This window comes from Trachemys scripta, chromosome 1 (genome assembly GCF_013100865.1).
Source record: "Trachemys scripta elegans isolate TJP31775 chromosome 1, CAS_Tse_1.0, whole genome shotgun sequence".
In the NCBI taxonomy this organism is placed as follows: Eukaryota; Metazoa; Chordata; order Testudines; family Emydidae; genus Trachemys; species Trachemys scripta.
The window spans coordinates 313,183,084-313,207,938 of record NC_048298.1 but is presented as its reverse complement, the minus strand read 5'-3'; the positions used below and the strand labels follow the sequence as shown (position 1 = coordinate 313,207,938).

The 24,855-nt window shown below is 41.9% G+C and overlaps 1 protein-coding gene across 1 annotated transcript in view; it reads left to right on the top strand.

Moving 5' to 3' along the window:
- Positions 1–24,855, top strand: part of DYNC2H1 (dynein cytoplasmic 2 heavy chain 1) — a 372,682-nt gene that overhangs the window by 257,199 nt on the left and 90,628 nt on the right. The gene's annotated exons all lie outside the window — the stretch shown is intronic.

Genomic DNA, 24,855 nt, shown 5'->3' with positions numbered 1-24,855 from the left:
GGTAAGTTAAATAGATTGAGCTCTTTAGTCTGTCACTATAAGGCATGTTTTCTAATTAGCCTGGGAGCATAATGTAGTGAAGTTTCATTCTATGGACATGTTAGTGAGAGAAAGGTAAGGATGGTGAGCATCTGGTCTTTGCACACAAGCATTTGATTAGCTAAAGGACTGATTCGGGAGCACATGGTATTTCAGACATAACTGGTGTGATCAGTCCATCTTCCAAGAACCATCCTTGCCTGATAGGGGAGGGAGTTATGGAGTGCTTGATCATCACGGAGCGATTCCATTGCTATACATTTTTTAACTGCACCCCTTGTCGGTTTTTATTTTCTTATTTGAAATCGTCCATTAACATAGCTCTGCAAGTGTCATAATGTTGGTGTTTAAATGGTAAACTCAGCATATGAATGCCTCCAATGCATTTGTGACCTCATAAGTGACTGTCTCTGCTGTTCTGAGCACCTTCATATTAAGGAATTAGTCTTCGGAGGCTAAATCAAATGCCTCTCAGTAAGATAATTTGATCTTTGCAGCCAGCCTTCTAATAGTATCACATTCTGAAAGGGCATAGAAACCTGGAGTATGGCAGCTTTTAGTGGTCTGAATGATAGGAACACATCTCTGAGGGATATACAACAATTCTGTTCCCTAGAAGCGGGCACAAAAACAGAATCTTGAGGAAGTCTTGTATAGCATCTCACAGAGACCACTAGAACATTTGAGTCCAGTGTAAAAATCTGGAGTTTAGTAGCACCTCTCTCTTTGGCATTGATGGTATGCAAGATAATATTAGTGTCAGCCTTCTCTTGGGCACTACCAAGAAACTCCACTGAACAGTGAAAGACCAGCTTCATTATGCCATGCAACGACAAAATTCTTTGAGCAATTCTTTGCATGCTAGAGTATTTTTCCTGCAAAGTATGTGGTTAACTCACTCTTCAGGAAAGAATGAGACAGTAACTTCATTGTGACATTGGAGATGTTCGTGGAGTCAGTGATTTTGTATTGGACAGATGCAGTACCATGAAGCTGCTTCTTTCTCATAATACTTTTAACTGATTTCTCTGCATATGTGTCAAATGCAAGGTGGACTTCATCATAGGCCCCGTATTTTCTCTGTAGTCTCATAATAAAGTGTTCGGTCAAATCTTGGTAGGTGTTACAGTTTCTGGTTTAAGAGCTTGTACGTCAGCCTTACAATCTATGATTGCTACACTGAAAGGCCTCTGCTGGCATAAGGTACAGGTCATGTTGTCAGTAGGTGCTGGCTTAGGAAGACCATACAAGATATGCATTGGTTTGCTTTTTGCCTGGCACACAAGCATTGTTCCATCACATTCAAACATCGATCATAGTACCATGGTGAACTCGTACCTTCCCAAAGTCTCACATAGATCTACATCACACTGAGCTCTGGACACGACCAGGAGATGAGCAAACAATTACTTGTCTGTGTTTGTTTAGCTCTGTAATAGTTCCTGTCGTCTTCACTCTGACTTTCTTCTTTGCATTCAAGTCCATCTTTAGTCTGTTCTTCATGACTGAAACCTATAGATTGATGGTGCCTTGGATAATTCTTTAGTTTTGAAGGCTGCATACAAGTCATTACCCACAGTAACCATTTGAGTGACATCTTTAGCTATCTCATCACTGAAGACTATTTTCATCATGATATCAATGAGCTCTGGTCCATCATACGCAAATGGGTTGCTGGTGCATGTAAACTCATGCTGTAGCTTTAAAATTTTTCCTTCTTGGCATTTATCAACACCTAATGAGTCTAGATGGTACTTGGTTATTTCTGGGGAAATTATCTCAGCCATGCTTAATGTTTGTTCAAAATTCAGTGGCGTCAGGAAAAACCTGAGAGAGAGCATTTGGATGCTGTGTTATGCCCACCAACCCACCCAATGACTTCCATTATACTGTTCTCATGTTTTAGGGCTTCATCTGCGCAAAATGCACATACGGGAACTGCTGACATTTTAATAACCCAATTTCTTTTTTCACAATTCCTCCCATATGTCAAGGTCAGACTTTTTTATGCCTCTTATTTCAGCAAGCTACCAGGCAATCGTCATGGAACAATTGGTTAAATCTAAACTACACCTCTACCTCGATATAACGCTACCCGATATAACATGAATTCGGATATAACGCGGTAAAGCAGTGCTCCGGAGGGGGCAGGGCTGCGCACTCCGATGGATCAAAGCAAGTTCAATATAACGCGGTTTCACCTATAACGCGGTAAGATTTTTTGGCTCCCGAGGACAGCGTTATATCGAGCTAGAGGTGTAAAAAGTATTTCACTAAGTCTTCCACTGCTGTGAAGTGCAAATCCCATAAAGAACAGCAAAGACTCAACCATCTTCATGTATTGCCACACCATCCTGAAAGTTGCACTTTGTTGTCAATTCAGCCTCACCAAATTTCTAGATCTGATTTGTGATATTGCAGGTCTCCGTCATGTGCAAAAGGTCATTGAGAAAGGAATGTACACTGGAGTGTGGAACTGGTCTTGCTCACAGCTGGCACTTGTCCTCTTCAACTTTTTCCTGAGGCTCAATGTAGTTCCTCTCCAACCTTGCCAAATTCAGTTTATGGGTGCACTTCTTTTAGTAGGTAAGGTGCCACTGAGCATTATGTTGAACCAAGTCCTCCCCAGTGCTATTACCAAACATTCAACTACTAGTCGAAACTCTTTCTTTCCCTACTGATGCCTAAAATGATCAAGTAAAAACAAAGATTTTGTGAGAAATTAATTTGGGACTGTAATTATGTTATGTAACTCTGCATGTAGTTTGCAGATGGATTCCAGCAATTTCTGGCTGGATGCTGATGTTTGAACCAGTGCCTCATTACAACTCTTTTGGTTAATAAATAAAGCTGATAATCAATACACTTGAACTGTGTTGGTTTTTTTTTTTGTAGATGATGGCCAATTAACTTGAAGCACTCTTTCCATTTATAGTAATGTATGACATTACAAAAATTAATCAGGTATAATGTTCTGAGCATTATCTGATAACAATACTGTCAGTCAAAGGCCACAAATTATCTTTGGGGGAGCTGCATTTTTGGCATGGCTGTGTTAAAATATAATTTTAAAATGTTTATTTTTAAACATTTTCTCAAATATATATCTACATAATTATTCTAGGTTTGTCATGTTTGCTACCACTGTTTTGGTGGGAGAAAGGGCTTTCGAATGATACACAATTTTACCCATTTTTTATGACATTGTATTATCAAAAGACCAGGAGCTGGGAGTCAGGGGTGGGCAGTGAGTCCCCCCTGCCATGCTGCAGATTGTGACACCATTGAAATTATGATTCTATAATTTTTTATGACTCAAATGGCACCTCCCTTACTTTCTGTCACTAACTTGCCCATGGAATTACACATGCTCCCAGAATGAATCTTGTAACCATTCTCATGTCTCTTTTCTGAACCCTTTCCAAATATTATTCTTGAGTTTTGGACACCAGAACTGGACACAGTATTCCAGCAGTGGTCATAACTGTGCCAAATACAGAAATAAAATAACCTCTCTACTCCTACTCGAGATTCCCCTGTTCATGCACCCCAGAATCACTTTAGCTCTTTTGACTATAGCGTCACATTGGGAGCTCATGTTCAGCTTATTATCCACCATGACACCCAAATCTTCTTCAGAATCACTGCTTCCCAGGCTGGAGTCCCCCATCTTTTAAGTATGGCCTACATTCTTTGCTGCTAGATATATGCATTTATATTTAGCCATATTGTTTGTTTGCCTTCAGTTTACCAAATGATCAAAATAGCTCTGAATCAGTGACCTGTCCTCTTCATTATTTACCACTTCCCCAATTTTTGCGTTCTCTGCAAACTTTATCAATGATGATTTTATGTTTCTTTCCAAGTCATTGATGATAGCATTTAATAGTGTAGGGTGAAGAAACGATCCTCGTGGGAATGTAAACACACTCCATTCGATGATTCCCTGTTTACAATTACATTTTGAGACATATCAGTTAGCCAGTTTTTAATCCATTTAATTTGTGCAATGTTAATTTTATATCGTTCTAGTTTTTTAATCAGAATATTGTGCTGTACCAAGTAACGTGTTACAAAAATCGAGGTATATTACATCAACTCTATTACCTTTATTGACCAAGCTTGTAATCTCATAAAAAGTATCCAGTCAGTTTGACACAATGCATTTTCCATAAACCCATGTTGACTGGCATTAATTACATTACCTTCCTTTAGTTCATTATTAATTGAGTCCAGCATCAGCTGGTCCATTATCTTGCCCAGGATCAATTTCAGTCTGACAGCCCTATTATTACCCATTTCATTCCATTTACCCTATTTAAATATTGGCACAACATAACTTTCTTCAAGTCTTCTGGAACTTCCCAATGTCCAAGACTTACGGAAAAGCAACATCAAGTCCAGTGAGCTCTTCAGCCAGCTCTTTAAAAACTCTTGGATGCAAGCTGTTGGATACCTGCTGATTTAAAAATGTCTATCTTTAGTAGCTTCTATTTAACATCCTCCAGAGAGATTTTTTTTTGATTGCTTGTTTTGTCAAGGAAAAACTGAAAATTTAGTTTTAGTTCAAAGCTAACCTCATTTTTTTTCTAGATTTTTTGAGTTTGGCCAGCAAACAAGAAAAGATCAGGTTATGTGCTGTACTTGTTGCAAGAAAGCTGTGACAATAGCTGAATCCACAGTTTTCATTGACCTCTATAAGTCTAGTTTCAGGTTTGGATACATCTTAGAGTCTGAACTGGACTTCTGGTCAATTATGTCCTAGTTATCAACAAAGATCAAATATCTATTACTTATTTTTTAATACAGTAGTGCCTATAGTCCCCATTATGCTAGGTGTTGTACAAACACTACTTCTTTTAGATCTATCAGTTGCCTGTAACATTGTCAACAACAACAAGATATTGGTGCTATACCTGTGGTTAAAAGTAGCATTAGCAGTTTCTCCCAAATGGCCCTGGTTTGTTTGTTTGTTTGTTTGTTTTCTGAGGAACTAGAGCATAGAAATATGTGTGTGTCTGCCCTGAGGTTTCTCTCATGGAATAATAGAATCATAGAGTTAGAAGGGACTGCAAGGGTCATCTAGTTTAACACCCTGACAAGAGGATTTGTCTGAACCATCCAAGACAGATGGCTATCCAACCTCCTTTTGAAAACCTCCAATGAAGAAGCTTCCACAACATCCCAAAGCAGTCTGTTCCTAATTGTAAATTTACTGTGCTGTAGTTTGAACCCATTGCCTCTTGTCCTGTCCCCTATGGCAAAAGAGAACAACTTTTCTCCATCTTTTTTATGACAGCCTTTCAAGTATCTGAAGACCGCTATCATATCCCCCTTAATCTCCTCTTTTCCAAACTAAACATACCCAGTTTCTTAAGCATTTGTGTTTATGGCTTGCATTCCATCCCATTGATCATCTTTGTTGCTCAACTCTGGATCCTTTCCAGTTTCTCTACATCCTTTCTATACATTGGTGACCAAATTTGGACACAGTACTGCATCTGAGGCTTAACCAGCACCGAGTAGTGTGGTACTATCACCTCTTGTGACTTGCATGCTATACCTCTGCTAATGCAATCTAAAATTGTATTTACTTTTTTTGCAATAGCATCGCATTGCTGACTCATGTTGAGGTTGTGATCCACCACAACTCCCAGATCTTTCTCTGCAGTGCTGCTGCCAAGCCAGTTTTCACCTGTTCTGACTTTGTGCATTTGGTTTTTCTTTTCTAAGTGTAGCACTTTACATTTGTCTTTGTTGAATTTCATTTTGTTGTTTATAGCCCAGTTCTCCAATTTATCAAGATCCCTCTGAATGTTAGCTCTATCCTTCAAAGTATTGGCAACCGCTCTACCCCCCAAATTTGGTGTCATCTACAAACTTGATAAGTCTGCTCTCTTATACCTAGCTAGGGAAAGAACAACAAAGTTCTGATTTGTCAGACTACTAAGGGAGATAGAGAAGTGGTGTGGGCTTGCTACCTGCAGTGTGTGACTGATGATCATTACTCTATAATTAATTGGAGCACTTTTTCCCAGTGTCTGCTGAAATGAAGCTTTGGATGAGAGCTGGCTGTACCTCAACCTGGATTGAAAGGAGGATATGCTGGTAGACAGGGGGTAGTTTTGGACAGGACTGGATTAGCCCATCACTGAACCCTAAGCAAAACCCTTCATTTCCACCTCCTAGACAGCTCCCTTGTGCAGGCACTCACCGCAGCTCCCCATACTTGTAGCAAGTCTTGAGGCTGTCATTGAGCAAGTCCTATGGACGGAGGAGAGGAGATACAGGCTGAGGTGAGGCCAGGCAGGTCCCAGAGAAGAGTGGAGAGAGCCCCATGGCTGTGGAAAGGAGGAGCAGCACTGGTTGTTTCACTGCCCACACTGGTTTGGCCCTGACATCTATATGTATATATATATATATATATATATATATACACACACACACACACACATCCTTTTTATATATACACACATACAGAGAGAGAGAGAGAGAGATGGGCCAGACGGTATAAGCCACAGAAATATTCATAGCCCTTTGTACGAATGCAGGTTATACACACGCACACACACACCTCTACCCCCATATAACGCTGTCCTCGGGAGCCAAAAAATCTTACCGCGTTATATCAAGCTTGCTTTGATCTGCCGGAGCGCACAGCCCCATCCTCCCAGAGCGCTGCTTTACTGCGTTACATCCAAATTCGTGTTATATCGGGTCGCGTTATATCGGGGTAGAGGGGTGTGTGTGTGTGTGTGTGTGTGTGTGTGTGTGTGTATATATATATATATATATATATATAGGTTTAATGCTTCAAACATAAAATACAATATTGTCCCCAAAGATGCTGCATATGGTTGCAATATTTGTCACAACTTCAGTTTTTTAAAACAATCAATGATTTCTGGTAAAGTTGGCAGATAAAAAGAATTAGTAGAGTGGTAAATAATGACAGGTCAGATTTGCAGAGAGATAAGGATCATATGGTAAACTGGATTCATTTGAATAGCATCTCTACTATGCCTTAAAGTGCCTAGCACACTGCTGTCCCATGCTCAGTTGGCCCCTATGTAGTACCGTAATTCATATATTAGTACTAATAATATGTGTTGTAATGCAGCTATATGTGAAGATATACATGTAGGAACCAAGAACTTAGGTCCCCACTTACATATGAAGGATACTGTGCTTTGGAAAGTAGTGACTCAAAAAAGGACGTAGGAGTTATGGTAGGTAATCAGTTGAACATTGCCTTTCCATGCAGTGTGGTGACTATGATGTATAAGAAGGGGAATATGGATGTGTGGAGGTGTTATTAACATTATATATGGCATTAGTGAGATGACTAATGGAAAACTGATTCCAGTTCTGGTGTCTGCCCTTTAAAAAAAGGATGTTAACCATTTGAAGAGGGTTCAGAAAAAGCTACAAGAAAGATTGGGAAACCAGGTGAGGGATGAAAAATGCCCAATGTAGTCAGTTTATCTACAAGGATGTTAAAAGGTGACTTGATCATGGTCTGTAAGATTTCTGATATTGGAGGGCATAACAAGATCCAGTGCCTGGTAGCTGAAACTAGAAAAATTCAGACTAGAATAAGGCACATTTTTAACAGTAATCAACTATTGGAACAATTTACCTGGGCATGTTGTGGATTCTCTATAATCTGAAGTCTTTAAATCAGGATTGCATGTCTTTCTAAAGATGTGCAGTAGCTTAGCTAGAAGTTATGGGCTTGATGCAGGAATCATTTGGTGATCTATGGCCTATGTTCTGCAGGAAGTCAGACCTAGATGCTTGTAATAGTCCCTTCTGTCTTTAAAACCTACGAATTTTTGTTTAATCCCTTTTCTGATCACATCTAGGCATACATACATTTTAAAGCGGTTCTTTTTATTGTAAGAATGTTACAAGCAATAAAATGCAAAAAAGTGCTTTAATAGGTATATGAGAAGTGTATAATCTAGTGGATTGAGCTCAGGAACTCCCAAATTATAATATATTTTCCAAATTGTTGTGTCCAAATAAGGTATTGATGTTAACTTGCACCAGGACTGAATTTGGCTCTGTGTCTTTTCCTGACCTATAAGTGGAAATAATTATATTTTTGAAATCAAAAAACATATCTTGTAAAATATCCATGTTTGAAATACAGTTCTTTCAAAATGTCATGAATATTCACAGCATAATTGGGTCTTTGCTAGAAATCTGTTCCCATTTTACAGGAAGCAGAATATGGTAGTCTTATTTTTAGCACACTTGAGGAAAGATGTGCAAACATAAGATTTTTTTCCCCCCAGGTTTACTACATTCTAATTATAGTATTGATTCTGAACAGTTTGTTCAATGTCACTTTATGGCAGATCTTACAACCAGAGCTTTTCAGAATAGTTGTGGCATCTTTGGCTGAGCCACTGAATATAGGGAATTTCTAACAATTGTATATCTTATCGGAAAAAAGATTTTCCTCAACTGCATATTGATTAACATATAATTGTTTCTCATTATATTGGCTCCCCTAGTTTGGGAAGTGCAAGTACACCGCTACCTCGATATAAAACGAATTCGGATATAACGCGGTAAAGCAGTGCTCCGGGAGCGGGGGCTATGCACTTTGGTAGATCAAAGCAATTTCAATATAATGCGGTTTCACCTAAAACGCGGTAAGATTTTTTGGCTCCCGAGGATAGCGTTATATCGAGGTAGAGGTGTAGTCCAAATAGGAGTTTTTATTGAAAAGGGATGTTATCACACTGACCCAAATCCTATCCGATTTCTATAACTAGCAGCTGTGAAGTTAGCTGCTGGTTGTATGCCTACTAAACTGAAAGTGACCTCTAGTACAGCCTCTTTTCTGTACTCACTCCAGAGTTAAAATATGGAGTAAGAGAAGCATAAGTGAGGAAGTTGGGAAGATGCTGCCACCATCTGGATTAGCCATTTTGCCATTACCATCAACAGCAGAAAGATGAAAGTCTCTTAACGTCATCTGTACTGCAAAAATGAGTTGGAGTTTCACACACATTTCCTTTACCCTTATGCTGAGTAGTGGTTTCTAACACTCCTGCTCTGCTGCTTAGTTTGCTTTTTTTTCACCAACATCCCTCTGCCCTGCTGTGAAGAGAGTCACAGTGTGAGTCTACTTAAGTGGGGGGGGGGGCAGAATTTTTCTTAAATGAGGTAGTTTGTAATCCCTTAGACTTAATAGAAGAGAAATGTCAAAATTGTTGCCAATTGATTTAAGTAACAGATTTTATGTCTTCATTCTAGGCTGATTTTGAAATCAGAAATTGTTAAATCCCATGCTTCATTGTTTCAGAGCTGTTTTAAACAAGTATTTAAGACAGTATAGTATTGTAATTTATTAAATAAACAGTAAATATTGAAGTGAGTCTGTGAGCTAATTGGTATCTAATTGTATTTTATAAAATTCTCATTCTAACAAAAGCCAGGACACGTAGGAGATTAATAAAAGTGTTGGCTTTATGTTGGCTTTCTGTGAATATCACTCAGTCATTTTTAGAATGTTTACACCTCAGTATATTTTAGTTTAGAAAGTTCTTAGTGCTGCAGCATGACTTTGTGATATAGAAGATAGAGATTTGCTGCAGCACAATGCAGCATACCGCAGAGTCAAGGGATCTTCACTGTAAATGTCCTACTATATTACTAATGCTTATATAAGAAAGTGACTTATAGGGCATTAAGCAGCTTTACTTCAAAAGCAAAGGCTGTATTTTCGCATAAACATTAAATTTCTCTTTTCTAAGGTATATGAGTAGTTTTGATCATATTCAATATTGCTAGTCAAACTGAGCATTTAATAGTTTTTATAACCTCTTTCTCATTCCCTTTATTGGCAAGGACCAGTAGTGCTGCATAGGGAATGCTCTCAGCTCCTGAGATGAGGAAATGTTCATATTAATTTAAGGAATGGATTGATGGTCTCAAAAGGAAGCCATGTGTAGTTCTGATAATGTATAACATCCTCCAAGGTTAAGCAGTGTAGCATCTGTGTATGTTGGGGGAAGGGAAAATAAAGGGGATTATTTGGACATCAGCAATGTTACAGACTTAAAATGAACACCATAACAGGCTTTTTATAATAAAGAAATAATAATGAAGACACTGAAAATCTGTATTGTCTAAGTATTGCTGTTTTACTGCAAATGAATTTCACTTCTACTTCCACAATGACCCCTTCATAAAGAAGTTTTAGACGGACAGTAAGGTTATACAATAATACAATTCAGAACACAAGTATTTTATACAATGTTACATTGCTATAAACTGATAAATCCACAAGTTTGTAAGTCAAACGTCAGTACCGGGCAAATTAGTTGAAACAATAGTAAAGAATAAAATTGTCAGACACCTAGAAGAACATAAATTGTTGGGCAAAAGTCAACATGGTTTCTCTAAAGGGAAATCGTGTCTTACTAATCTATTAGAGTTCTTTGAAGAGGTCAACAAACATGTGGACAAGGGGGATCCAGTGGACATAGTGTACTTAGATTTCCAGAAAGCCTTTGACAAGGTCTCTGACCAAAGGCTCTTACATAAATTAAGTTGTCATGGGATAAGAGGGAAGCTCCTTACATGGATTGAGAACTGGTTAAAAGACAGGGAACAAAGGGTAGGAATAAATAGTAAATTCTCAGGATGGAGAGGGGTAACAAGTGGTGTCCCCCAAGGGTCAGTCCTAGGACCAATCCTATTCAACTTATTCATAAATGATCTGGAGAAAGGGGTAAAAAGTGAGGTGGCAAAGTTTACAGATAGTTAAGACCAAAGCAGACTGTGAAGAACTTCAAAAAGATCTCACAAAATTAAGTGACTGGGCAACAAAATGGCAAATGAAATTTAGTGTGGATAAATGTAAAGTAATGCACATTGGAAGAAATAACCCCAACTATCCATACAATATGATGGGGGCTAATTTAGCCACGACGAATCAGGAAAAAGATCTAAGAGTCATTGTGGATAGTTCTCTGAAGACGTCCATGCAGTATGCAGCGGCGGTCAAAAAAGCAAACAGGATGTTAGGAATCATTAAAAAGGGGATAGAAAATAAGACAGAGAGTATCTTATTGCCCTTGTATAAATCCATGGTACGCCCACATCTTGAATACTGCATACAGATGTGGTCTCCTCATCTCAAAAAAGATATACTGGCATGGTCAAATGCATCATCTTGAAGAAGTTCACGAATCTGAGGACCAACAAAGACACCTTCCTTTATCTTAGCTTCACTTAACCTTGGAAATTTTCCACGGAGGTACTTGAAAGCTGCTTGTGTTTTGTCAATGGCCTTGACAAAGTTCTTCATCAGACCCAGCTTGATGTGTAAGGGTGGTAACAAAATCTTCCTTGATTCAACAAGTTGTGGATGCTGAACACTTTTCCTCCCAGGCTCCAATGGCTGTCGGAGTGGCCAAGCTTTCTTGATGTAGTGGGAATCTCTTGCACGACTATCCCATTTGCAGAGAAAACAGCAGTACTTTGTGTATCCAGTCTGCAGACCAAGCAAGAGAGCAACAACCTTCAAATCACCACAAAGCTGACACTGATGTTGGTCATAGTTTATGCACCTCAAAAGTTGTTTTATGTTGTCATAGGTTTCCTTCATATGGACTGCATGACCAACTGGAATTGATGGCAAAACATTGCCATTATGCAGTAAAACAGCTTTAAGACTCGTCTTCGATGAATCAATGAACAGTCTCCACTCATCTGGATAGTGAACGATGTTGAGGGCTGCCATCACACCATCGATGTTGTTGCAGGCTACAAGATCACCTTCAATGAAGAAGAATGGGACAAGATCCTTTTGACGGTCACGGAACATGGAAACCCTAACATCACCTGCCAGGAGATTCCACTGCTGTAGTCTGGAGCCCAACAGCTCTGCCTTACTCTTGGGTAGTTCCAAATCCCTGACAAGGTCATTCAGTTCACCTTATGTTATGAGGTGTGGTTCAGAGGAGGAGGATGGGAAAAAATGTGGGTGTTGTGACATTGATGGTTAAGGACCAGAAGTTTCATCCTCTTCCTCTTCCTCGTCTGATTCAAGTGAGAATGATTCTGGTACATCAGGAACCGGCAGTCCTTCTCCGTGGAGTACTGGGCGTATAACTGATGGAATGTTTGGATAATGCACAGTCCACTTTTTCTTCTTTGACACACCTTTCCCAACTGGAGGCAGCATGCAGAAGTAACAATTGCTGGTATGATCTGTTGGCTCTCTCCAAATCATTGGCACTGCAAAAGGCATAGATTTCCTATGAAAACAGGTCTCATATGGTTTGCATTCAAGCTTTTAAGATTTAATTCCTTTGAAAAATATGTGGATGTGGTTCCTTTACAATTCAGTGGTTCTCAAACTTTTGTATTGATGACCCCTTTCACACAGCAAGCCTCTGAGTGCTACCCCCCTCCCTTATAAATTAAAAACACTTTTTTTTATATTTAGCACTATTATAATTGTTGGAGGCGAAGCGGGGTTTGTGGGTAGAGACTGACAGCACGCGACCCTCCCATGTAATAACCTCGCGACCCACATCAGGTCACGATCCCCAGTTTGAGAACCCCTGCTTTACATAGTATAGAGCAGTGGTCTCCAAAGTGCTTCTTCAGTTCAGGTGGCAGTCCGAGCGGCTTTTTTTTTTTTTTTTTTTTTTTTTGGTAGAGCTGGCGTGACAAGGGGTGCGTATTCAAATTTTTTTTACTGACGGGGTGCGCGATCAAAAAAGTTTGGAGACCACAGGTATAGAGTGATAGAGTGTGCACATTTTACTTCTGATACGTAGTAAAAATCTTATCTTGCAAATCACGACCACACAGGGCCGGCTCCAGGCACCAGCCCACCAAGCTTGTGCTTGGGGCGGCACCTGGAGGGGGGCGGCGCGGCGCTCCGACTCCGGCCGCCAGGGAGAGCGGAGGCGCAGCGGGCTCGCCGCCCTCCCCCTGGCGCTCTGGCCGCTGGGGAGAGCGGAGCCGCGGTGGGCTCGCCGCCCCCCCCCCCCGGCACTCTGGTCGCTGGGGTGAGCGGAGCCCTGGCAGGGCTCGCCGCCCTCCCCCCGGCGCTCTGGCCGCCGGGGAGCGCGGAGCCCCGACTGGCTCGCCACCGGGGAGAGCAGAGCTGCAGCGGGCTTGCCGCCGGGGACAGCAGAGCCGCGGCGGGCCCTCCGCCCTCCCCCCCAGCACTCTGGCCACTGGGGAGAGCGGAGCCCCGGCAGGTCTCGCCGCTCTGGCTGCCGGGGAGAGCGGAGCTCCGGTCAGGCTCTGCGCCCTCCTCCTGGGGCTCCGGCCGCCAGCAGAGCCGCGGCGGGCTCGCCACCCTCCCTCCGGCACTCTGGCCGGTCAGGGAGAGCGGGCCCGAGGCCGGGCTCAGCGCCCTCCCCTGCCGCACTGGAAGCGGCAAAAAAGCCAGAGCCGGCCCTGCCACCACAAATTACAATTTGGACATGTGCAAGACTAGAATGCATATTTTTAGAAAGAGTATTTAAAAGCAAGTAGAAGTAATCTTTGTCCTTATCCTGCGTCTGCATTTTGTGTCTTTATGCCATGAGTAGCAGCTAAACAGTTTGGAAATTTGTATTGTTGCCTTTGCTAACATCAACTTGATACTGACACCAATAGCATTCATATATTACAGCAAGGTGACTTAAGTAAATAATGATAAATGAAAAAGAATTTGTCAATGAGAGCTGGGTGCACAAAATCAGTCAAGAATATGCTGCTTAATTTTACACATAATACAAACTTTACAACTACAAAGAGCTGTATATTAGATACATTCTTTTTATAAATGTTCTTGCTTAAAGGAAAACTGAAATTTATTGTATAAAATATATAATCACTTTAGATGTCAAAAAGGATAGATCTTTAATATAGTTACTAAGTAGAGATCAGAGTTAAAATTACTTAGCAAATAGGAAGCCTGTCAGAAAGTGGTACAGTACTTAGCATTTGTATCCATGCATTTTACATCATAAGACAGGCTGGAGATTTTTATAGTAATTTTAACTAGTTATTTATTAGCATGTATTGTTTGGTAAACTTACTACTGCTTTATTATGAATACTATTTGTATAGTAAATAATTATTTTAGTCAAATGAATACTGGATGTCTTAAAGCAACAGGTTAAGACAGAGTGGTCTAGTGCTCAGGGCACTGAAAGGAGTATCAGGAAACCTGGGGTGAAATCTTGGCCCATTCAAGTCAATGGAGTATTGCCATTGACTTCAGTAGGGACAGAATTATAACCTGGAGTTCTATTTCCACCTCTGTCACTGACTTGCTGTATGACTTTCCGCAAGTCACTCACCTCTGTATTTTTTGTTTTCCTTCCCATTCTTTGTCTGTCTTGTCTATTTAAATTGTAAACTCTTTGGTTCAGGAGCTGCCTCTCACTATGTGTTTGTATAGTGCTAAACTTTGTGGGACCCCATTTTTTGAGCTTCTCTCGGTGTTATTGTAATATAGATAATAAGTCTATTTTTCTGCAGACTAGAATTTCCTTTTTCAAAATTATGGGTCCAATCCAACAAACACTCATTAGTGGGTGTAGTGCTTATTCCTGTGAGTAGTTCCAACATTGCGTCCCAATGATGGGACTACTCAGGGGAATAAGCACTGCCTCTGGTATTAAGAGTTTATAGGATCAAGTCCAGTGTTGGAGTTGAGCACTTCCTGGGTAGAATTACTATAGCAAAAAAATAGAAGCTTTTACTGAAAGACAGTGTTCTTCACAATTATGAAGACACTAAAACAGTAACAGGTATTTTTTAAAATGCGCAATTTAAAAACATTCATATATCTTGTTAAGTAAATATTGATATCACTATTGACAGTATTATAACTAAGAAATGCACTATTCCTTTAAAAGGAATTTAGCCTGCATGTTACCCTTATGTAAATTGCACAGAATCTTTCATTAGAAATAATATTCACTGATGACATGTATTTAATAAATCTGCCATCACGTACGTACGATTAATAGGCTTTAGTAGAGCTAGATGGGTTGTGAAATATGCAGCTGCGGGTATTGCATGAGCAACCTGAATATTTCTACCGAGCTAGCATCCTAAAAATGCAGAAAGTATTCCATACCGAGGTTTCATACTCCACCAGTACAACATAAAAGAAATTCACCATACCACAGTAGTCCTGGTAACACTAGTAGGCTATAATGGAGAATTCAGTCTGTTTTGTGGCTGAACTGTCACCAAGCAGCACTTCAAATATCCTTTGTAATTTTCATTAGAATGATGCTGTTCACCTGAGGGTAGTGAATTAGCCCTCCTCCCAGAAAAGGCTGCAGTTTATCCCCAAAAACCTCTTGAATTTCCCAGGATTCACAGTTGGCCAAGGTTATCCACGCCTTTGGCCTCTTCGTCAATGCTGGGACCTCCTGCTAACCCTGCTCCCTGGTAGGGTGTATTCATTAGAATTGCGCTGTCAATGCTTCTCCAGCCAACAGCTGTCCTGATGATCTCTGTAATGGAGGATCCTTAATACAGATGTGGTCCTTGGAAAGAGAATACAGCTGGAATCCAAACAAGGCCAGTGCAGAGATAATGTATGGCACCCTGGGCCCATCTGTTCATCCTTTCCAACTGTGCAGATCCCAAGATCCTTAAAGAGTCCTCCCTGAGATCAAGGGAAAGTGCACTGCGGAGTGGGAGGATGATCCCTTTTCCCTGCAGAAGAAATGTATGGCTGAAAGGGCCCTTTCTCCCCACCCCCTTTCTCCATGCATGGATTAGGGAGACACTTACTAAGTGATATATACTAGAATTTTAATTATAGAAATAGTAAATGAGACCATTGTGAGAGTGTCATATTTTAGTTAGAGCGGTAAAACTGTGTCAAAACAACATGGTAAAGAGATTTACAGTTTCTTTTCGAGGTACTAAATCTGTAGGAAGAGCTTTCCTGTGCTAAAGATATATATTTGTACATTAAATCTGGTAGATGGCAGTAGAGTACCTGCCTGTATATGTTTCTGTAGATTTACAGATTTGAAAAGGTTATTAATTTTTGTAGCTCAGAATAAAAATCCCTCTTCTTTCTCTCCTAGTTTTGAAAAAGTTTGCAGAGGGGTTTTGAGAAAATTGTCCTTTATAAGCTCTAATGAAACATAATTTTAGCATTTTTTTTTTGGTAGATGCTAGTGTCATAGTATGTATGCAGTGTTGTTGAAGCTGTGTTGGTCCCAAGATATTAGAGAGACAAGGTGGATGAGGACAATATCTTTTATTGTTCGTGAGAGAGACCGGCTTTTGTAGGTCTGAAGAAAACTGCCCTCCAATACCACTCCTGCCTCGAGTTTTGCGCTTGATTCAGCTGGATAGGACACAAGTTATTCTTTTTGCCTCCAACTGGCCCAGACAGTTATGGTTTCCGAACCTCCTACACATGTCAACTCAGGCACCAATAATTATTCCTATGTTTCTTGATCTCCTGACTCAGGAGAATGGCACGATCAGACATTGCAACCCACAACCGTTTCACATCGAGCCTAATGGGCATCATCCTTAGAGCAGTCATGTTCTGAAGATGTACAGAACATCCTTTCTAATAGGAGGAAGATGGAAGCGTTTCTTTATCTGGGCACATTGAAGATGTGTTTCTCTAGAAGCCACAAATATTCCTTTCATTCTGGACTGTATTCTTTCCTTGAAGACTATAGGTTTATCTGTCATTTCCTTACAGGTCCACTTGGCAGCAATCAGTGCATGCTATCTACCATTTTCACACACCCTCTGACTAGCAGATTCTGGAAACGCCTAATCAGAATCTTTCCCCCTATAAAAAAGCTTACTCCTCAATGGGACTTGCACCTTGTTCTCTCAGTACTCACTGAGGGTATGTCTACACTAAGAAATTAGGTCGAATTTATAGAAGTTGATTTTTTAGGAAGTGATTTTATACAGTCGACGCATTAAGTCGGTGGAGTGCGTCCACAATACCGAGGCTACCGTCGTCTCTCGGAGCGTTGCACTGTGGGTAGCTATCCCATAGTTCCCGCAGTCTCCGCCACCCATTGGAATTCTGGGTTGAGCTCCCACTGCCTGATGAGGCAAAAACATTGTCATGGGTGATTTTGGCTACATGTTGTCAGTCACTCCTCCCTCCATGAGAGCAACGGTAGACAATCATTTCATACCTTTTTTCCGCACAGACACCATACCACGGCAAACGTGCAGCCCGCTCAGCTCAGCCACCGCTGTTGTGTCCTGGGTGCTGCTGGCAGCAGACGGTGCAGTAGGGCTGCAAATCATCATCACGCTTCCGCTGCCACTCTGCTCTCCTGCTCTGGCAGCAGATGGTGCAATAGGGCTGCAAACCATTGTCACGCTTCCGCTGCCACTATGCTCTCCTGCAGATACCATACCATGGCAAGCATGGAGCCCGCTCAGATCACCGCGGCAGTTATGAGCACTGTAAACACCTCGCACATTATCCTGCAGTATATGCAGCACCAGAACCTGCAAAAGCAGGCGAGGAGGCGACGGCAGTGCTGTGATGAGAGTGATGAGGACATGGACACACACTTCTTTCAAAGCACGGTCCCTGGCAATTTGGACATCATGGTGGTAATGGGGCAAGTTCATGCCATGGAACGCCGATTCTGGGCCAGGGAAACAAGCACAGACTGGTGGGACCGCATAGTGTTGCAGGTCTGGGATGATTCCTAGTGGCTGCAAAACTTTCGCATGCATAAGGGCACTTTCATGGAACTTTGTGACTTGCTTTCCCCTGCCCTGAAGCGCAAGAATACCAAGATGAGAGCAGCCCTCACAGTTCACAAGTGAGTGGCGATAGCCCTCTGGAAGCTTGCAACGCCAGACAGCTACTGGTCAGTTGGGAATCAATTTGGAGTGGGCAAATCTACTGTGGAAGCTGCTGTGATCCAAGTAGCCGGCGCAATCACTGAACTGCTGCTATCAAGGGTAGTGACTCTGGGAAATGTGCAGGTCATAGTGGATGGCTTTGCTGCAATGGGATTCCCTAACTATGGTGGGGCGATAGATGGAACGCATATCCCTATCTTGGGATCGGAGCACCAAGGCAGCCAGTACATAAACTGAAAGCGGTACTTTTCAATGGTGATGCAAGCTTCTTGCTTCATGTCACTCCTTCATGCATTCCTGGTAGCCATCATCTCAGCCAGGAGGATTAGTGAGCTTGGGGAATTTGTGGCAGATCCTTCTTACACTATATTCAGTAAGGGCAAGGTTTCATTATGCTTATATCCTAACTTCACCCTCAAAGTAGTCTCTCAATTTAATCAGAACCAGCCTATCCACTTATCTGTGTTCTTCCAAAACCTCACACATCCTCAGTAGAAAGTCTCTTTTCCCTCAACATTCAGCAAGCCTTAGCCGTTTACCTGCAGGGAATGAAAACAATCAGGAAGTCCCTAGACTATTTGTTGCTATAGTGGAAAGGGTCAGGAGTCAGGCCATATCTCAAAGAATCTTGACATGGATCTCAGGCTGTATTTTACTGTGCTATCAGTCTAATCTTTCCCCTTCTCATGGGGTAGGAACTCATTCCAGAAGAGCACAAGCAACATCTATGGTGATGCTTCAAGAGGTCCCTCTACTTGATATTTGTAAGGCAGCTACGTGGAGCTCAGTCCACACTTTTGCTAGACACTATGTCTTGGTACAGGACTCTTCTGCTGATGAATCTTTTGGAACTGTAGTCCTTCATTCTGCTCTGCCATCTATAACCTCTCAACCTCCTCTGTTTGAGTACTACTTGTCAATCACCCACAGTGGAATACACACAGGGACCAACACTTGAATAAAAAGAGAGTTACTTACCTTATACTATAGTAACTGGAGGTTCTTCGAGATGCGTGGTCCCTATCAGTATTCCACTAACCACCCTCTTTCCCCTCTGCTTCGTATTTTCTGTGATTTGAGGTGGAGAAGGAACTGGAGGGGCAGTTAATCTCCTTGCTCAGAGGCATGAGATGAGTCAGAACACATGTGCAGACTAACGGACACCGCTTTCAAAATTCTCTGACTCTGGGCACATGGAGTGCATGTGTACGCACAGTGGAATACAGGTAGGGACCACGCATATCAAAGAACTTCCTGTTACCATATGGTAAGTAACTTTCTCCTATATTCATCAGCTTGGGGTTGGTGTTTGGATAGATGGATTTTATTTTTGGAGGGATGGATGAGGAAGATGTCACACCCTCAGAGGCCTCTCTTTGCTCCTTTTAAAGGGAGAGGAAGAAGGTCAGCAGAAGACCTAATACAATGTGGAGTGGTTTTGATCCAGTGGAGTGGCTCTGATTCAGAGCAGAGGCGCAGGAAAAACCTGCCCTGAATCTGGAGCCCTCCACACAACCCAGGGTACTTTAGAGGTGCTGCTCAGCTGAATATAGGAGTAACCTCATTTTGGATCCACATCTAGGAAATTTAGTTTTGTGCGGTGGAAGGCATTTGACTAGAAGGATTCCCTGTTAGGTCAGCACTTCGACTAAATGCCATTCTTTGTTATAATGATATACATTGTGCATTGATCATAAAACTATCCCCTGGTCATTTGAAAAACTACTTCAGCAGACTAAGTAATGTAATTGCTATCCTCTGTATGAAAAACCACTGGCCATCTTGGGCATAAATTCTGTGATGTGGCTATAAATCTGTTTTAACCGTCAGAATTTCAATTGTGATTAACTGCTGGAGATTGTGCAACTTTCCATCAAGAGGCAGTCACTCAACATTATTTTGTAAAGAGTTTTCAGTCAGTTTGTATTTCAACTCATTTTAATTGTCTGTGTTTTTTATAATGTTTATGTGTACATTATAGATGTGCATTGCATGACCGTTTAGAAACAGAACAGCCGCTAAAGTCAATGGGAGTCACTTAGGTAAACTCTATGCAACACTTAGAAAATGTACTGCTATGAATGAATATTCTTATTATATCTGTTGAGATAATTTCTTGTTGTTTAATCCAAACATAGATTAGGGATAATAATATTGTGGAGTCAGTGGAGAATGTTGTAATTCAATAGATGTAGAAATGGTCCCTCCCTTCAAATATCAAGCTGCCACTGTTCTTCCTAAAAATACTAAAGATACTGATCTTTAGTATTTCAGAATGGAAACTATCCTGCAGTCCCCAGCCCCCTTAGCTAATCATCAGGAGCATGGATTGAAAGAAGAAGTGATGTTTGAGCCTCATTGTTTATTTGCTGAAGTTTTGCTACTGCCAGTAAATTGTAGGGAGTGGAATCGCAGCCAGTTCCTTTTTAAGATACACTTAGGACATAGACCTACTGAACATCTCTGTGTCGTCCGTCACTCTTGATAGCCCCACTCAGATTACTGGGATATGTCTGCAGAGTTAGCCCAGGTAAATAGCCATACAGGAAAAGCCTTCCCAATTTACTGGATCCTCACTGTGTGTCATTAGGACTTCTCGGGGCATATCCCTGGTTATTTGAGCTTCTCTGATCTTTTCCAGTGAATTATGGGGGAAATTATCAGTCCTTTCACGCACAGAGGGAATTGCAGGAAGACACAGAAGGACTGTCAGACTTGAGTCACTGAGCCTTTGTCTGCACTGCAGAGCAGGTTACCAGCCCGAGTGAAAACAGAACCCACCCTCTAACAACCAAGCCATTTAGCATGGGTTGAAAACTCCATTAAATTTGGGTTAGAGGTTTTTGAGTGTAGACAGGAGGGTGGGGAGTTAAGGGCAAAACCAAGGCTTAAATTCTCATCAAGTATTTCCCAGAGCCCCCACTCTGGCATGCTACAAATACTCCATTGGGTTTGAAAATATTTATCAGAGCTCCGCTCCAGACAGCTCTGGCTGAAATTAAGCCCTGGGGAACACCCAAGTGAGAGCCTGGGCTAACTCTGTTTAAAGTTATGGTAAGGAATTTAACATTCTTTTTTTAAATTTTTTTTACTGTTTTTATGAATATTTGATATAAGTTGTCATGTAGAAGAGTGGCCTAAATAGGAAAAAGGCTTCTATAGCCCTGACAGTGGTATTCATTATGGACCTGCTTGAAGAAAGCATTTAAGCATGGCCTTAAGTCTATCCCTACTAAGTATGTGCTTAAATGCTGTACTATATTGGGAAGCTTTACTGAATGGGGCCTAGGTGTGTTGCAAGCATCTTCAACTATATCAGAGTGCCACTTAGATCCAAACCATTTTATTACATACATTATTACCTAAGCCCCATTTCAGTACAGAACAGTCATTGGGGTACAAAATATCATTTCTTTCCTTAGTTCATGGACTTTATTTTAGTAATATGTCTTTTGAAAAGAGTATTATAGTGTCTGTTTTCATGAGCACTTCAGTAAAATACAAAAGGCACAAACAGATGTCATTGCTTTAATTAACAAAAATAAGTGTTTTTGAATATGCTTTGCATGGTAAACTCAGCAATCAAAATTTTATAATCAAAAATTGCAACTGGACTGCGATGAATAACACAATAGGAAAGTGCTTCCACTACCTTTTAATATTTGACCACCCAGACACTAGACCCTCATAATATTAGTTTTTCTTCAAATGATTGCATATGTCCATTCTGCGTCAGGTGTATACATGCCTAGTGCATTAGCATCAGAGATTTTTCTCTTAGCGATACCCATCAGGGTGGCACATGAGTGTTCTGCTGCCAAGCGATGGTATAAAGAGCAGAGCTGCCACCTAACCCACCTCAGTTCCTTCTTACCAGGTGTGGGAGTGTGCTGCTTTGCTGCTGCAAGTATTTCCTTCTTTCTTAGTTTTTTTCTGTTGTATATATTTGGTACTATTTAATAGTTCATAGTCTTAGAGTAGTATTTTACTAATAGCATACATTTCGGTTCCCCTGGGTTCTGGGTACCAGTGATATGTCTTGGTCCCCAGGCTTCAAACCTTGTGATGAACACAAGAAGCTGATGCTGGTCAGTAACCCACACGCCAGGTGCCTAAAGTACCTCGGAGAAGTTCACATCAGGAACATGTGCCAAATCTGCAAGGACTTTAAGTCCGGGACTAAAAAGGACAGGGAAGTCAGACTAAACCATCTTCTTATGGAGGCAGCCCTCCATCAACCCTCACAACCTTCCCACTTGGGACAGACACCGAGCACCTCTACTTTGGTTAGAAGCACGCTTCCTGACATGGCAGACCTCGGCACCAGTCTTCTTCTCCATTACTGAGGAAGAAACTCAAGAAGACTGTATCGAGGAACTAATGGTCCAGGAGATTAAGGTCCCTAGCATCAACATACAGTAAATGAAGTGCGGAGCAAGTTAGAGTGTGTTCAATGCCAAGACACTCCCTGCTGCAGATAGCATCTCAGATGAGTGCTGGTAGTGCCATTGATACTGACCTCTAAGGGAGCTCCAATCAGAGGTGCCATCCTCTGAGGCTCAGCAGCAGCAGGAGAATCTCTTGGTGTCATCAACAGATACCACAACATGTGATCTGCTGAGTCTTTCGGTGTCTGCTTCGCTGACAGTTCAAGAGATGTCTCTCCCAGTACCAATACAGACTTACCAGCTGCTAGAGTTCAGCACCCGATAGTGTGGGCATCGCCAGACACTCAGGTACCCCCTCATACAGTGCCTTCTAGAGGCTCTCTCTGATGCCAACTTCTCCAGATTCCTGTCATAGCTCCCAGGCACTACACCTCTCTCGTCAGATAATTTGAGTTTGTCTGAATTGGAAGCTGACTCCTACGTCCTGGTCCTCACATAATCCATCACTCTCCTCAGAGGGGTTTTTACTGTTGATATCCAGCAGCGGGTCTGTATTAGTCGGCTAGTAGGGAGCCTGGATCTGGCAGTAATTGGGCTCCAGTGCCATATCAATGCTCGTATTGGAATCCATGTGGTTTTCTCCTGCTTCCAGATCCTCTGCATACCCCTCCCCTCTCTACAGTCTCCAGTAGGCATCACAAAGCTGCATGTCAAGAGCTGCAAGAAGCTACTCCCGGTACTGAGCTTGGTGCCAAAACATGAGCAATCTGCCCTAGTGAATCCACCTTTGGAGAAATTGGGGAAAGCTCCACTTCAGCTAGCCTTGGCTTCCTCATCCTTGCTGCCCAGCAAGGTGGTAGCATCTACTGTTTCCTCGTGTGACAAAGTTCTGTCCTTAACTCCGTGGGTCCTGCGTTTCCTGACGGATTTTGCTAGCCTCAGAGGCTTACTGTGACCCTCCACATAGCCCTTCTCTCTCTAGAGGCAAGGGTCACAGTCTACTGAGCCATTTTCATCATAAGCCAGCAAGGGAGGTGAGGAGAAGCAACCGTACCTCGCACAGTCTCTGTTGTCTCCCAGTATCAGTGATTAATCAGGGAGGGGGGAGCCCGGGCCTGCCCTCTACTCTGGCTCCAGCCCAGGGACCCTAAAATCAGCAGCTATGGAAGCTGAATTTTTGGAAATAGACATGTACAATTTCCTGGGTCACTTCCCCACAGCAGCCCCCCACTCAATATCTTCTTCACAATTACCTCAGGGCCTCCTTCCTTGCACCTGATATAGATTTGTTCTGGTTCATTCCTCCAATAGCATAGCTCCTGACACCCGCACCTCACTGACTAACTGGGAGGCTTTTAACTACTTCCAGCCAGTCCTTGATTGGCTTCAGGTGTCCCAATCAATCTAGCTGTCTCCACTGCCTTCTAGAAGGATCTTAATTGGCCCCAGGTGTCTTGATTAACCTGGAGCAATTGCCATTTTGTTACTATGGCACCATGATTTGTTTAGTCTGGGGCTAACATACCTGTTCCTCACTACTTTACTGTAGTCATCTGGCCTTGCCCCATCACACTCACCTCCCCCAGATTATTACAGGGCTCACAAGGACCTCCTAGAGAGGGTAGTTTTCTCCTTAGATATATAGATGGAAGTAATTCAGGAGAGCTCACACAGATTGATTAATATATTGGGATCTGTGGAGCCTTCTTGAGTGGCACTCGCCATAAATAAAGCTATTCTGGGGCCCACAAAATTATGGTGGCAAACACCATCTTCCCTGCCTCCTACAGCTAAAAGGACTGAATGGAGGTATTATGTTCCCTCACAGGGTTTTGAATTTTTTCATATCCACCCCAAGGTTCAGATGTTAACAAAAAAAAGAACACTAGGGTCAGCAGGCATTTACCCAAAAATCAAAAGGTGCAAAGAAGCTCAATCTCCTTGGGAGAAAAGTTTATTCTACATGTGGACTGCAACTCCATATTTCTAATCAGCAAGCATTGCTGCCAGAGGAGGCCAGACAAGAGTTTCTTGCACTGGTAGTTGAGGGTTTTATATGGTAGCCAAGACCTTACTTCATGCTGTATTGGATGCTGAAATTCTGCTGCCAGATCCATGGCATTGACCATTACATTGCATAGTTGGTCATAGCTCCAACCCTCAGATCTTCCTCAGGAGATCCAAGAGACCATTCAGAATCTCCCTTTTGAAGGACTCCACTTCTTTGCAGAAGACCAAGGATGAGCTTCATAGCCTTAAAGACTCAATGGCTATGCTGAAGTCTTTGGGTATTTACATTCCTCTCCCAAAGAAGCAGCAGTTTCATTCACATTGATCCCACCATTATGCTTTATTGGTGCCTCACCAGCAGGACCAATCTAGGAGGAAGGGGAAAGTTATAAGAGGAGGAGACCATCTCTGCCCACTTTTTCATCCATTGCAAACTTGTCCAGACAGCTTGGGAACACCAGTCATGTTAACATTCTTGTCAAGGACAGCCTATCAGTTTGCCAACTTCTCCTATATATTTTTCCAACTACCTAGCCTATTTGCTACATTCTTGGAC